This window comes from Nicotiana sylvestris, chromosome 2, assembly GCF_000393655.2.
Source record: "Nicotiana sylvestris chromosome 2, ASM39365v2, whole genome shotgun sequence".
Lineage (NCBI taxonomy): Eukaryota > Viridiplantae > Streptophyta > Magnoliopsida > Solanales > Solanaceae > Nicotiana > Nicotiana sylvestris.
In genome coordinates this window covers 76350674-76365802 of record NC_091058.1, presented here as the reverse complement: position 1 = coordinate 76365802, position 15129 = coordinate 76350674, and the positions used below count along the sequence as shown (strand labels likewise).

At 38.9% G+C, this 15129-nt stretch overlaps 1 pseudogene; it reads right to left on the bottom strand.

Annotated features, from left to right (window-relative positions):
• Nucleotides 1-5788: 5788 nt before the first annotated feature.
• Nucleotides 5789-7258, bottom strand: LOC104250037 (phospholipase A(1) LCAT3-like; annotated as a pseudogene).
• Between the last annotated feature and the right edge of the window lie 7871 nt (nt 7259-15129).

Sequence of the window (15129 nt, the reverse complement as noted above, 5' to 3'; positions counted from 1 at the left end):
ATTACCTTTTTATGAAGATCCACTTCCCAGATATTTAATCGATAAATAAATAGAAAGTGGGGGGGACTATCTGTATTGGGAAAAAACTAAATTTACATTGAAGGTGACGTGACATGACACGAGTACTGGTCAAATGGACAAAGCATGATGATCAGTTAAGAGGTACGAGTGACAACAGATATGGGGAAAGGAAAGCTGAATAGGCACGAGAGGCAATTCGAATAGTACAAGCTTCGTACCTATTTAGACCATTTAAAGCCAAGAGATTAGAAGGCATTGAAAACATGGATATGATGACAAAAAGGAGTCCAAATTCAATATTAAATACCCAATACGTTAGAGAATTGGTATTAAATAGGAATGATCGTGTAACGTCTTATTTAATGTTATTTATTACTCATAATTGTCTCATTAAGGCTAAGGTATTACTCCTTTATTTAGGATCAACTATAAAAGGAGGAGGTCAGGTCATTTGTAAACACAGAGGATACTATCAACATTACATTAAAATACAAACTTATCTACTACTTATTTGTCATTCTCAAAAAGTCTATTATTTCTTTTTCATCTCCTGATTATCAGTAACCCTAATTTCTATTTATCTTTAGCTTTGATCAAAGAATCATCTTTTTGGTTAATCAAGGTTACCATCAGTTGAAGATTCTGGAGCCAGATATCCCGAAGACTGCTTTCAGGACTCGGTATGGTCATTACGAGTTCCTTGTAATGTCGTTTGGGCTGACCAATGCCCCAGCAGCCTTCATGCATTTGATGCACAGTGTGTTAATGTAACTCCACATAGAGATAGCAATCGTGGATCTACTAGGATTACCGTTTTGTAGTCCCCAAATATAAATATCCAATGTATCTCCCGGGTGTCGTCCGTAGTCCAACTCATAGTGCGCAGGGATCTACCGGAATACCAATCCGTAGTCCTAAATGTAAATACCTAGTACTGGGGAAATCTACCGGGTGAAGTCCCATAGTTCCAATATAAATGTGTAGGGGATCTACCGGAATACCAATTTGTAGTCCCAAATAAACAGGCAAGGGGGATTTAATGTGATATTTTCTGTAGTACTAAAGTAAACGCACAACAGCATCAGGAAGAATATTCAATTCAATCCAATTTCATACCAAGGTAAAACAGGTATTTCTAACCTAGTATGCTGCACAGAATTCAAACAAAGCAGTTTGAACAAGTAAAGCAATTAAATCACTTAGACATGCTTCCCTAAGCTAACAATAGGCTTAAATTGCATGTAGTATAAACAGGGAAACAAACACAGTTGTAGTTACTTAATGAAAAAAGAATTTTCAACAATTAGCACATGTACGTACTCGTCACCTCACGTACAAGGCATTTCATATATCAACAATACCAAATCCTAAGGGGAGGTCCCCCACACCTCGAACCAACTCAATCAACTCGATATCACGTTCTTGCCACGAGTACCCGACTCCAAATGGCCCAAATCTATTCAAATGAATTGCATAATGTAAATATAACTTCAAGTAACTAATTCCACTAATTAATTCGAAGTTAACATGAGAAATTAAGAAAATCGCCCCAAAAGTCCCCCGAGCCCACATCTCGAAATCGGATAATATTCGCAAAAATATAATCCTCACACTCTCACGAGTTTATACATAACAAATACATGAAAATAGGACTACAAACGACTCCTCAAATCCCCAACTTCAAGTCTCCAATTTCAAACCCCAAACCCCCAATTCTAACCCTTATTTTCCATAAATTTCTTGCCAAATCAGTAGAATAATACCATAAAAATGAGTTTGGGTTCCAAAAATCTTACCTCCTTGAAGTTCTCTTGAATTTTCTCTCAAAAACCTCCCAAAAATTTCAAACCTCAGATAAAAATGGTGAAATAATAGGCTAAAATCGCGACAGAAACCTTATATAGGTTCTGGCCTAGGGTTTCTGCACCTGCGGCCATTTCCTTGCACCTGTGGACCCGCACCTGCGGCCCCAGGTGCACATCTACGAAAATTCACTTAAATACACTGGCCACATCTGCACTTCACTTACTGCATCTGCTGTCTGCAGGTGCGATAAAGCACCCGCACCTGCGACTCCTGATTTCCATTCCTCTGGCCGCATCTGCGACCGGTCACAAGCTTTTGCGGGCCCGCAAGGTCCCCAACCACAAGCGCGGTTATGACAACACTTCAACAACTAAATCTGCTTCCAAATCTCCCAATTTTCTTCCGTCAACCTTCCAAAATCATCCCGGGATCTCAACTAAAAATACTAACAAGTCACATAACACTATTCAAACTAGTACCAATCCTTGGAACACTCAAAACAATGCCGGAACACCAATTCACCATCTGATTCAAGCATAAGGATTCCAAAACTTCCAAATTCCGCTTTCGATCAAAAAGTCTATCAAACCTCATCCGAATGACCTGAAATTTTGCACACACTTCACATTCAACACTTCGGAGCTACTCCAACTCTCAAAGTTCCATTCAGACCCCTAGATCAATATCTTACTATCAAACCGAAAACTTCAGCATTTCAATCCTAAATAATCTACAGACCTCCAAAACATAATCCGAATATGCCCCTAAGCTTGAAATCACCCAACGGAGCTAACGGAACCAACAAAATTCCATTCTGATACCGTCTTCACACGGCTCTGACTACGGTCCAAATTCTAAAGCTTAAACTCTTATTTAGGGACTAAGTGTCCCAAAACACTCCGAAATTCAAACGAACGTTCCAAAAAACTTACAATAGCAGAAACATACACGGGGAATGCAGTTAATAGGGAAATTGGGGCGTTACAATATGTGATACAAAAGCGATTAGGATTCTAATAGCTTTCATGCAAGCAACCGGAGCAAACGTCTCATCATAATCAATTCCTTCCTTCTGATTGTAACCTTGAACCACTATCCTAGCCTTGTTCCTTGTAGTGTTTCCATGTTCATCAAACTTATTCTTGAATACCCACCTGGTTCCTATGATGGTTTGATCTGAGGGTCGAGGTACTAGGTATCATACATTGTTTCTTTCGAACTGATGCAACTCATCTTGCATGGTTGTAATCCAGTCTGCATTCTTTATGGCCCCCTTGATGTTTTTGGGTTCTATTTGGGAATGAAAAGCTAAAAAAGGTGAGTGAATTTCTGGCTTTTGATCTGGTTTGCACTCCGAAATCTAGAAGGATAATTATGTTGTCAAGAGGATGAGAGCTTTTCTGTTTCCAGTTGGGCATTAAAGGCTCATTTGCAGAGGTGCTGGGTAGATCTAACTGGTTCCCTTGTGTTCTTCTCTCAGCTACTTGTGGAGTACTTTGCACTGCATCAACCACTCTTTCTTCAGCTTCAGTGGTTGTAATTGTGGTACCTGGTTCCCTTGAGGCAGAAGCTTCATTGTCTCTACTTGGCTCCTTCACTTAACTCATCATGTCTGCCTTTCCATTTGTCATGTCGATGACTTCACCTAGAATCGGTAAGGGCTCCCCATCTTGATAATCCTTGTTGATTTTCTCACAGGAGGGATAAGACTCGTCAAATATTGCGTAAACACTTTCCTCAACACATTGAGTACACTTGTTTTATATCTTGTAAGCTTTGTTTTGAGAAGAATACCCCAAAAAGATCCCTCATCACTCTTGGAATCAAATTTTCCAAGATGATCTTTTCCATTGTTGAGAACATAATATTTACACCCAAATGTTCCCAGGTGAGTCAGCTTAGGCTTCCACTCAGCAACTCATAGGGGGTTTTATTCTAGAGAGATCTGATCATGCACCTGTTCACCAAGTAGCAGGCAGTGTTGACAACTTCAGCCCAGATGTTCTTTGCAATCCCACTATCGATCAACATATTTCTTTCCATTTCCTCAATAGTTATGTTCTTCCTTTCCACAACTCCATTTTGCTGGGGAGTTCTTGGGGCTAAGAAGTTGCGAGTAAAGCCATTTTTGGTACAAAATTCATCAAACTTGGCATTGTCAAACTTTGTTCCATGATCTGATTTAATGCATGCTACTCTCAATTCCATCTTCACTTGGATTTTCTTTACTAAGGCTGCGAATACTTCAAAGGTTTCATCTTTTGTTCTAAGAAACAGAGTCCAAGTGAATCTGGAGTAGTCATCCACTATCACAAAGATGTACCCTTTTCCCCCTGCTTTGCACTCTCATAGGTCCATATAGATCCATATGAAGGAGATCAAGTGGTTTTGAGGTGCTAACATGTTTCTTTGACTTGAATGAGGACTTCACATGCTTCCCTCTAGTACAACCATCACAGACTTTGTGTTCTTTGAACTTTGAAATGGGTAGACTGCGAACCAGGTCCTTCTGAATTAGTTTATTCAGAAGAGAGAAGCTTGCGTGCCCCAGTCTTCTGTGCCACAGTTCAAAATCATCATTAACAACTTTCAAGCAACTTAGATCACCACTTTGTAGAGACTCGAAATTAGCAACATAGATGTTCTTGTATCTTTTGGCCACAAGTACCACTTTACCACTTACCAGATTTGTAACTATGCATATCTTGACAAGAACTCCACCTTGTTTCCTTTCTCACAAATCTGAGAAACACTCAAGAGACTGTACTTAAGACTATTGACATAGTACACATTCTCAATTGAGTGAGTGACTTTCCAGCTTTTCCAATACCAAAAATGTACCCCTTTTTCCCATTTCCAAAGGATACACTCACTCCTTGCAGGGAATTTAGTGAAAGAAAGTCCATAGTATTTCCAGTCATGTGCTTTGAGCAACCACTGTCCATGAACCATTATTGATTGCTTCCTCTCACTGTTCCCTACACAAGGAGATCATGAGTTAGATTTAGGAACCCAAGCAAGTTTGGGTCCCTTGTAATAAGAAAGAGGATGAATAAATGGTCTTTTAGTCCATGTAGGTAACATGCCTTTTTTATGAGTGGCACCTGGTCCCTTTTCAGCAGTTACTCTCTTAGCAAAAACTTTATTTTTCTACAGAGATTGAACCCTGTCTTGGTAATTTTCCTTGAAATGCACATTGTTCCCACAGTGGGTGCACAACCAATTATCGGGTACAGTAACATATTTGTTGTGAGGGTTATAAGGAGTTTTCTCCTTTTAAAACCCTATTCCCTTCCTGTTACCACCATTATTTTCATACATGACAGTAATAGCTTCCGAGTACCAGGTCCATTTAAGAGACTTCTCAAGATCATTCTTTACTCTTTCCGTTTTGCTTGGAGTTGCCTATTTTTCTCAAGTTCAACACATAAATTAGTTCTCACAGAAGTTAACTCTTTTTCAAGCTTAATGTGTGCCTCACTAGCCATCTCTTTCCGTTTTTCAGAATTTCTAGGCCTACACTCAGCTCCAAGTTCCTATATTATTTTCTTTAAGTCTATAATCACTACTATAAGGTCATTTCTCTCCTGCTCAATAGCATTCACTTTTTGCACTAAGACCTCTTTTTCTTTACTGAAATTCTCAATGGTTTCTTTATAGTCAACAGCTACAACCACCAAATCATCTTTTTTTTTTGTTTTTTGTTTTTGTTTTTTTTTTAAATGAATTGTTGAGCAGATTACTATTAGAGGTAAGAAAAAGTTACAAAATGCCTTCCGCACCTCCAAGAATGGATCAAGCAAGCTCATTCAAGATTTTACATATTTTAATTCTACAAAACTATAGGTTAAGATAAAAGAACTCTTTAATGAAATCAAGAATTGCCAAAAAAAGGAGTAAAGAAAAAGAAAGATGAAACCTTTGAATTCTTGCACGGTAAAACATTGTTCTAATAGCAAGTTTTGGAGCCATTTTCCAGTATCTTGGACTGCCTAATACATACATATCGCCACTAACATAGCTACATAAACGATGATTCATGTAGAAGCTAACTTCAACATTCTCGAAGAATGTAGACGCGTATATATTTATAACTACGACTAATAAACCGAGGGAGAGATGAGAAATCAGAAACGTGCTCTAAGAATGAGCAGAACAAATGTTTACTTCTTTTGACCTGAATAAAGGTCCATTACCCTGGAGGACCTGGAATGCGCCTTCTTGTTATCGGTGACGCCAAGCCACTTCTTGAGAAGCTGGAAGACTTTCTCATCTCTTAATAGTTCCCTGTGACCACCTTGAACTCCTACTCTTTCCACCGCTTCAAAATTATCCGCCTTTGCTGATTCAGCTGGAACAGTTCCATCACCGTCCACGTAGGAGTATTGCGGCATAGTATGGCAGACATTCGTCAGGTCCTCGATTGGTGAAGCCTTTGAACCATAACAAACATCAAAAGGTGTATCAAAAGATGTCCCGTAGATGCTATAAAAAGGAATTCCTTGTGGTAATTGAGCAGTGTTTAAAATTTTGCGAGTACTAGCTGCCCAATCAAGAATTGATAAGTTGAAAGGTAGAGGCACTGTTTTCCCATTTAAGTTGAGCTCATTGCTCTTCAATGCTTCTTGAAAGAGAGTCACACTTGTACTAGCGCCATAACATTCTAGTTCAACCACTGTCTCCCCCTCCTTAGATTTTTTCCTCCACACCAAAATCTCAGGTTGCTTTGCCCACTTGAAGTCGGGATTGGGCAACATCTCGTAGATTGATGGGCACTCAACCAACAATTGATGCATTGTCCACCTTGACACGAAAATGTTGCTTTCAAATCCATCAACGAACTGCACCCCAGTTAAGTGAGAATCATTAATGCATCCAGGTGCACCTTGAAAAGGAGTGGCAATGGTAATCCACTTATTCACATACTTGGAAAATACCTATTGCTTTGGCGGAAGTCGTAACCAAAACCGAACAATGTGGTTCCTTTTTCATATCCACATTTGACGAGCATATCAATCATATCATGAAAATGGTATACACCGGTCAAGTGTACACACTTCACCATCATAGAAGGATCCAAAATATCAATTGCATATAGCCCATAATCATCTTGAGGCACTACTATCTCTGTGCTGTCATCCAATGACTCTGTATACCCTGTTTTAGGATTGTAAATGGACCATAACTTATTCTTAAACTCAAGTTCAGCAAGGAGAAGTCGGACCCAAACCCGGGTTTCAAAACCGCCCAGTTTCTTACTCTTTGAATGGAGAATGGACCCGGCAAGAACGGAAACCAACAATACAGGGTCTCTATCAGCCACAACATCGTTGACGGAGTCGGAGCTCCGACCCGGAAAGAGACAACAACAGTATTGTTTGAACATTTGATGCTCCGGTCGGAGCTCCGAACAGCGACGGTTAGTTCAGTGGAGGTGGTGGTAGTTGAAGTGAATGGCTCGTGGCAAATCATCTTTTTCATGTTCTACACTAGCAATTTTTTCAATTAGAACCACCTTTTCATTTTCAAGATTACTTATGTTTTCCTTCAGATCAACTACACACACTACCAAATCATCTCTAATTTGTTCAGCTTCTCCTAGTTCTAAGGTCAAAACATCTTTATCATCTACAAGACTATGATAGATATCAATTAATACATTTGTTAATGACATGAGTTTCTTAGGGGAGTAGGATTTCAGATTTCTCTGAACATCCCTGAAGTTTACCTCATCATTGACATCTTCTTCATCATCGTCTGATTGAGCCATCAAAGCAAATAGAGAATCATATTCATTTTCTTCACTTTCAATTGCCATCATGGAACTGTCACCAGCATTGGTTTCTTCTTTAGACTCACTGGAGGAATCTCCTGTTGATACCCAATTTTTTGCCGTGTATTTTTATATGTAAAAAGACTTTAAAATAGCATGTATATGCATATATAAGTATGTCCCAAGGTCCTATTATTTTTCTCAATTTTGTAAAGATTTTAAAATCAATTTTATTACCCTATTTTATTAAGAAAAAACCCAATAATTATCCCCAAAATTATCATCTTGGTGATTCATTTATTGGATTCTCATATTTTTACCAAAATATAGCTAAGGCAATTTTGCACATTTTTATTTTAGTATTTTAAAATAATTACAATATTAGCTTATTTTAAGATTTAATTGTGTTTATAATTATAAAATTGATTCCAGTATTTTTAATTTGACATTTATATATTATTAATTAATTTAGTACCTTTAATTTATTTCCAGGATTTAATTTACAACTTTTATAAAAAATAAAAGGGAAAAGTGGCTATTTAAATACTAGCCCTACTTATTTCAATTTTAGCCTAAATTCTACCTCAATTAAACCCAATTGAACCCCAGCCCAATTCCTAAAATTACCTGCCCCTGGCCCAATTAAATCCAACCCGCCCGGCTCCCTGTTTAATCCAGGTCGTTGATCAAAATGATCAACGGCCACATTCTTTCCTTTCCTTTTTAATTCACCAACCCCACTAACCCTAAGTCATTTTCACCTACCCGCCGCCTCTGAAACCCTCCACTCTCTCAAACTCTCTCGAGTCTCCTTAGCACCCTAGCCGCTTCCACCCTAAAAGCCACCGGAATCCATGGCTTCCAGGGCTCTAGGAGTCTTATACCTACCTCATGTTGCTCTTACACACCTGATCTCTGAAGATTCAAGGCTTGACCTTGAAGGTTTGTGCCCAGACCTCTGTCGATCGAGGTTCCACGGCCACCTCCGGCCTTGCTCCGGCGTACCACTGTTGTTTGAGCATGATCCTGACCTCTCCGATTCAGATCGGTGACTTTTCAAAGCCTTTCTCATTTCTAAGGGTTCTCCTGAAACCCTAACCCTTCGAGGTTTTTCCGATTCCCTTAGATTTGTTCCAGATCCAGGCTTTCCTTAAGGTCTTAAACGTTTTCTTGACTTTTTTTTCAAAAAAACTACTTTCAAAATCTTTCTTTTCCGATCTAGGGTTTTTGAAAGTATTTAAGTGTTTTCTAACTTTATTTTTTCTTTTATGTGTATTTGCTTCTATTGGGTTCTTGTATTTTCTTCTACCATGTTCTTACGTGCCTCTTCTGCTATATTTTCCTATACTATGTTCTCGTATGCTTTTCTACTGTATACTTTCTCTACTGTGTTCCGATATGTTTCTCCTACTATATTTTCTTACTAAGTTCTTAAGTTTCCTTATTAAGTTCCTTTTATTGAGCTCTGTTTAAAGTTTCTTCTAAAATTTCTTAGCATGCTTCTTCTACTGTTCTTATCAGTCTTCTCTATTATGTTTCATATTAGCTTCTCCTACTCTATTTTTCTTTGAATTCTGCTACTATGTTCTGCGTGTTACTTGCTATCATTGTTTTCTCATGAGTTTTTGCTGCTGAAAGAAACATACAAGAGGTTTTATAGAACTGAAACCTCTGAGCCTGTTTCGATTACTTGCCTTCTCATCTCTGTACTTGATTCAAGGAGGAAACCCTAGAATTCGGGGATTCTGCCAAGTTTGATTATGTGATTTGATTGAACTAGGGTTTTTATTTTAGAACCCCTTACTCTTTCAAACCAACTTCGAGTCTCTGAACCGAGTTTGGACATCCTGTTTGCATATGATTCTGTCCTTTAGCTAAACTCTTCTAAAACTCTTTCTTAACTGGATTTTTCTATTGGTTTTGCAATGGCACAACGTTTTCTTCCAACTCAACGTGTTTGTGTACTCTTTATATGTGATGAATCTTCCTCTAAAAAAGGCTTTCAACTCGTGATTGATTCAAATTCCTTCTAAATAGGTCTGATTGATTCCCTTTCCATTGTTTGCTGATTTCCCTTACGTTAAAAAACCTTTCCCATCTTTTTGACTCGGTTCATTCATACAAGATCCCTGACCTTTGATTTACTGGATGTTAATTGATTTTCTTGCCTTGTTTGTACAACCGCGTATTTCAGAAATTCTGTCTTTAAATAACCTTTATGTATTTACCCTTAATTGCATGATTTGCACAAAGTGCTTATTCATTTTTCTTTCCTTAAATTGTTTTTACTCGTTTAAATCTAAATCCCTTAATTAAGGGAAGTCTTGTATAATTGATTGACAATCAGTTCCTTGACTATTTTCTTACCTTATTTCTTCATGATTTTCACACTATAAAAGGCACGACCTTTTTTCACAAAGAGGACATCAGAATCCTTCTGAACTCATACTCTCTCACAATAACTTTCTCTTCTTGTCTGCATTGTGGCATGTTTACAAGACCTACTACTTTTCTTTGTTTGTTTCCTTTGAAAATGGTATGTCCTGATTTAAGCTTCAACACCACAACAATGTGTTTATTTACAGTCTTTGTATCCAAGTATACTCTACTGCTTTCTGTAAAGTTCAACCTTTAAATTAGTATGCTTATGTCCTACTACCTATTTCTGTTATGAATCATCGCTCCCTATTTCCTTTTATGTGCTTTGAGTTACAGTTTAAAATATGGCAATATGCAAGTTATTGTCTATGGATTGAACTTGATCTCTTAGAGGATCCTAACCTCTAAACAATGTGTTCTAATAGGCTTATGGGTGTGCTGGCATTTCCCATTGTTGGGTATTCCCACTAGCCTGTCTTTGCCTATTTACCACCTCTCCATTCCCTATACCCCTATGTGTATTAATGTGAGCTATTTTCTCTTCCCCTTTCCCCTTTTCAGAATTCTGCACTTGCACCCTCTCTTAGTGCCTAAGTTCTGCCCCCCTCTTGTGAGCCTTGCCTTGGGACATTGAGTTCCCTCTGAACTTGGACACTTGAGGGCTGACCCTTCTACGCTGCACTATGTCTTCATCTATAATGCATTTGGGTGTGAGCATTGCCCGGAGTCCATATGAGGCTCTTATAGAACTCTGACACATCCAAATGGGAGAAAGGCTTTGAAATAAGATCTCTTGGAGTTGGTTTACTTCATACTTCAGACATGAAGTCTGAATCAGGCTCTCCTTGGTTGTACTTATCTGATTATATTTTTGCTTTACTTTACTCTCTCTGGGTTGTAATAACTTTGTAATAAAACTCTAGGAGATGACTAGTGAAAAAGGAGGAGTAACTATGTATGCAGAAAGGGATAGATAACCTGCCTATAAGAGTTTATGAATTCCTGCATTCTCATATAAACACCATGTCTATAGGAATCCTGCATTCTCATATAGATACGATGTCTCTAAGAATTTCTGCATTCTCATGTATAGATACCATGTCTATAGGAATCTTGCATTCCCATATAGATACCATGCCTATAGGTTATTTCTGAATTTCTGTATATCATATAGATATCCGCCTATAGGAATTTTTGAATTTTCTGTGTATCATATAGATATCCTGCCTATAGGATCTTTCTGAATCTTGCATATGCATTCCTCATTAGGCAAACATGTTTATAGGTCTTAAATAATCAACCGCAATTAGATATCATGTTCATAGGCTTTAAACGAAATTCAACATCTAGATGTCATGCCTATAGGATTTCTGCATTTTTTACTATGCTTATAGAAGTGTCCAAAATCGACAACACATAGAAAGCATGCCTATAGGAGCTTCAATCGAATCTGAACCGCTTCACTCGCTTATAAGTCTAAACCAGTAACAATGACGCATGCTCTTTTACTAAAACTCGCCTTTCTTTAATAACAGATGATTTTTTCTTAAATCAGTATGTATTCATGTTTACTTCATTATTTCTGGAATCGGTAGATATCATGCCTTTAGGGTCATCGTCTAACACTTTGGCAAGCCATAGGGTGAATGTTTATAAACTGAATCAGACTTTTTATCAGCTACAACCAGCAGTCAATCCTGATTCGGGCTTCTTATCTGAACTATGTAATGAATCAGTATGCCTCAACCTTTAAGTTTAGTCAGGCCATAAACAGTATGTGTAAGTCATGCTATTTACTTGCTTTCTTTGTTTAAAGGAGGTGTATCTAAGCCTTTCTACTTACTGTATGCTTTCCCCAATGTGCTATACATGTTTTTGTATGTCGCCTTAGTATTTTACCCTTTTGAAACCAAGAATAAGCCCAATATCTTCTATCTTTAGGATTAGTAGTCCCAAATGCCTCCGGGACTGATAGGATAGGGGCGAGTAATAGCATGCAATAAGTAAACGAGACCATTTCGCGCTTTAATACCTCAACCGGGCGGGAAGGGTAGATATGGATATGATGACCACGCGGTAACATCACGTGTAGCCCCTCATTGAGGAGTGATTATCAGATGTTATGTGGGGTGATCCATATTATTAATAAACCTAGGACCCCCTTCCCTTTGTTTTCTTTGTTTCTCTTAAATATTTTTAAACCATTTCTTTTAAGAATCAACTTTTTTTACTTTTCTTATTTGTAACCATTACGTGAAAACCCCCTCTAGTTTGAAGTTCTTATTTGCCTACGTATTATTTGTACCTAAAGTCACAATAATTATCTGGCCGGGAACCACACTAATGGATCCTGAGGGGTTCCTAACACCTTCTCCTTTGGATAATTTCAAGCCCTTACCCAATCTCTAGTTGTTCAAATCAAACCTTTCTTAGTGTCCTAATGCACTTAAATTATTAGGTGGCGACTCTTCAATTCAAAACCCAATTCCCGAAAGGAAACGATTTGTCCTCCCAAATGTCATAAACCCGATTTCGCGAGAAAAAAGGGGTACGACAGCGTGGAGACTCTGCTAGGGATTTTTAGGCTTTTACCATTTCAGACTATTATTGTGAATTTATGCTTCTTTATGCGCAATTATTTGTTTATCTCTTTTAAGCATTCAATTTCCTTTTCTATTGCAAAACTGACTTGTCTTTTGTTTCTTTCTTTTATTTCTTTTACTGCTTTCCTTTATTACTACTTTAAATTATGAAGAATTGCTGTAATTACTTCATAACGTGCAAATACGTGACAACTTGTTTTAATTATTGCATAAGCATGTTTTCAACATCATATTCCACTCGTGCCAAATAAAATACCATAGCAACGCCTTTAATGAGTTGTTGCGCTCTTCCGATATTATCACTCCTAGATCCAGAAAAGGCATATTTGCAGTAAGACTAGCCGATCAATGGTGTAGTCAACGGTTCCGTGCCTTTCCCTCTTGAGTTGTCCGCTCAAGGGTACCAGTCTAAAACCCCCATAGAAACCTCACTCTATTTAAACTGTGCATGGTCAATCCTAGCCGAGTCAGTTATATTGTCCGCATAATGACTCTTTAATATAGCCTTGTCCAAAGTCCACTGGGTTTCCCTAAAACCCAAATGGACACCACCACGTTCTGTGCATTTATTTGGAGAACTAAATGCTTCATGCTAATTATTGATATTTAATAGTCGAGCCTGGCGGGGGTAAGGGCCTAACCTTGTTTGTCTTGCAGAAAATGAAGAACGAGGTCCCCAGTTTCGGTATGGTTAGCACGCCCCCACTCTTGCTAGACTGGTGGAGGAGTCTTCCATCAGATAACCAAATCAATAAGTGGAATGAGAGGGCCACCAGAGCTAGCGAAAAGTTAGAATATATGGAATACAGTCTGCTAGAATTAGAAGGAAAAGTGAAGAAGAGAGTCACCGACTGCCAGAACGCTAGTGAAACGAAGGAGAACACCTGGGAAAGGTATCTTTACGCGAACTGGAGGATTTGATCAATGCGAGGATTCAACCTGAGGAAGGTCCTTCTGGGACCAAATAGATAGGAGCTTGTTCTTTAGAATTCTAAGTTCTCCAAATCAATTTGTTGCTAGGCCTACCTCGGGCATAACGAGGCTCTTAATTAGGACACGATTTACATGCTTGCACTACGTGTTTAAATATCGCAACATTTTTTTCTTATAATTCGTACTGACTTGTTACCTTTTGTTTTTACTTTTGTTTTATTTATTCCTCTTCCTAAAGGTTAGTTAGGGCCCTCTGGCAACATCATCTTATTCAACGAGATCTAGGGGCCCTCCACCCACTCCTCCTCTTAGTCCTATAAAAAATAAGAACAAAGGGAAGATGGAAGATTCGAACAACACCAGAAAGGAAAACTCAACTGAACGGGTAGAGGTCACTCATGGTGCTCAGGTCTCCAAAGAAAGTGCATCCCAACTCGAGCAGAAACTGTCGAAATTTCAGGAGGAACTTGATCAGGTCCGGAATCTGGCAAACTTGTCATTTTCCCTCACCACTCTCGACATTAATTTCCCGAATGCTCAGAACCCCACACCTCTACAAAATATCCCAAAGTCACGAAACCATCCCTCTCCTTACCACCACTGCGATACTTGCCACACATCCAACAATACTCCACTGCTCATCCCTGAACCTTTGAATTTCACAGATGACCATTTCCACGCCCACCATAACACCCCCATTTATCTGGAGACCATGCCACATTCCACCAAACCCATCTCAAGCACACCTGAGTCTGATAATAAAGACTCACTCATCAGGAACCTGGCTGTGGAACTCAATAAATTAACTAGTTGAATTCAGGGTGTCGAATGAAGTAAGGGGATTGAAGGGTTGAACTACGAAGATATTTGCATACAACCGGATGTCGAACTGTCTGAGGGGTACAAACCTCCTAAGTTCGAGATGTTTGATGGTACAGGGGATCCGAGAGTCCACTTGAGAACATACTACGACAAGCTGGTTGGAGTAGGGAAGGATGAAAGGATTCACATGAAGCTTTTTATGAGGAGTCTGAGAGGAGATGATCTCTTGGTACATTAGCCAAGACCCGAAGAAATGGTCGAGCTTAGTGAGTATGGCGTCTAACTTTATGGATAGGTTCAGGGTCAACACAGAAAATGCGCCAGATGTGTTCTACGTCCTGAATTTAAAGAAGACGCCCATGGAAACATTTTGCGAGTACGCTACTTGTTGGAGATCAGAAGCCGCTAAGGTTAGACCGACTTTAGAAGAAGAACAAATGAACAAGTTTTTCGTTCGGGCTCAAAACCCATAGTACTATAAAAGGTTGATGTTGATTGAGAGCCAGAAATTTTTCGACATCATCAAGCTAGGGGAAAGGATCGAGGAAGGCATCAAAAGTGGTATGGTTACAAACTTTGAAGCTTTGCAAGCTACCAATAAGGCTTTACAGTCTGGTAGTACGTCCAAGAAAAGGGACGTAGGTGCCGTAATGGTTGCACAAAGAGCCAAATCCCCTATCAAATACCAAGCCTATCCGATACCTCCACTCACATATCAGCCTACCTCAAATTACCAAGCACCCTCATCCTCTTACCAAACTCCACCACCTATTTACCAATCACCCCCACCTC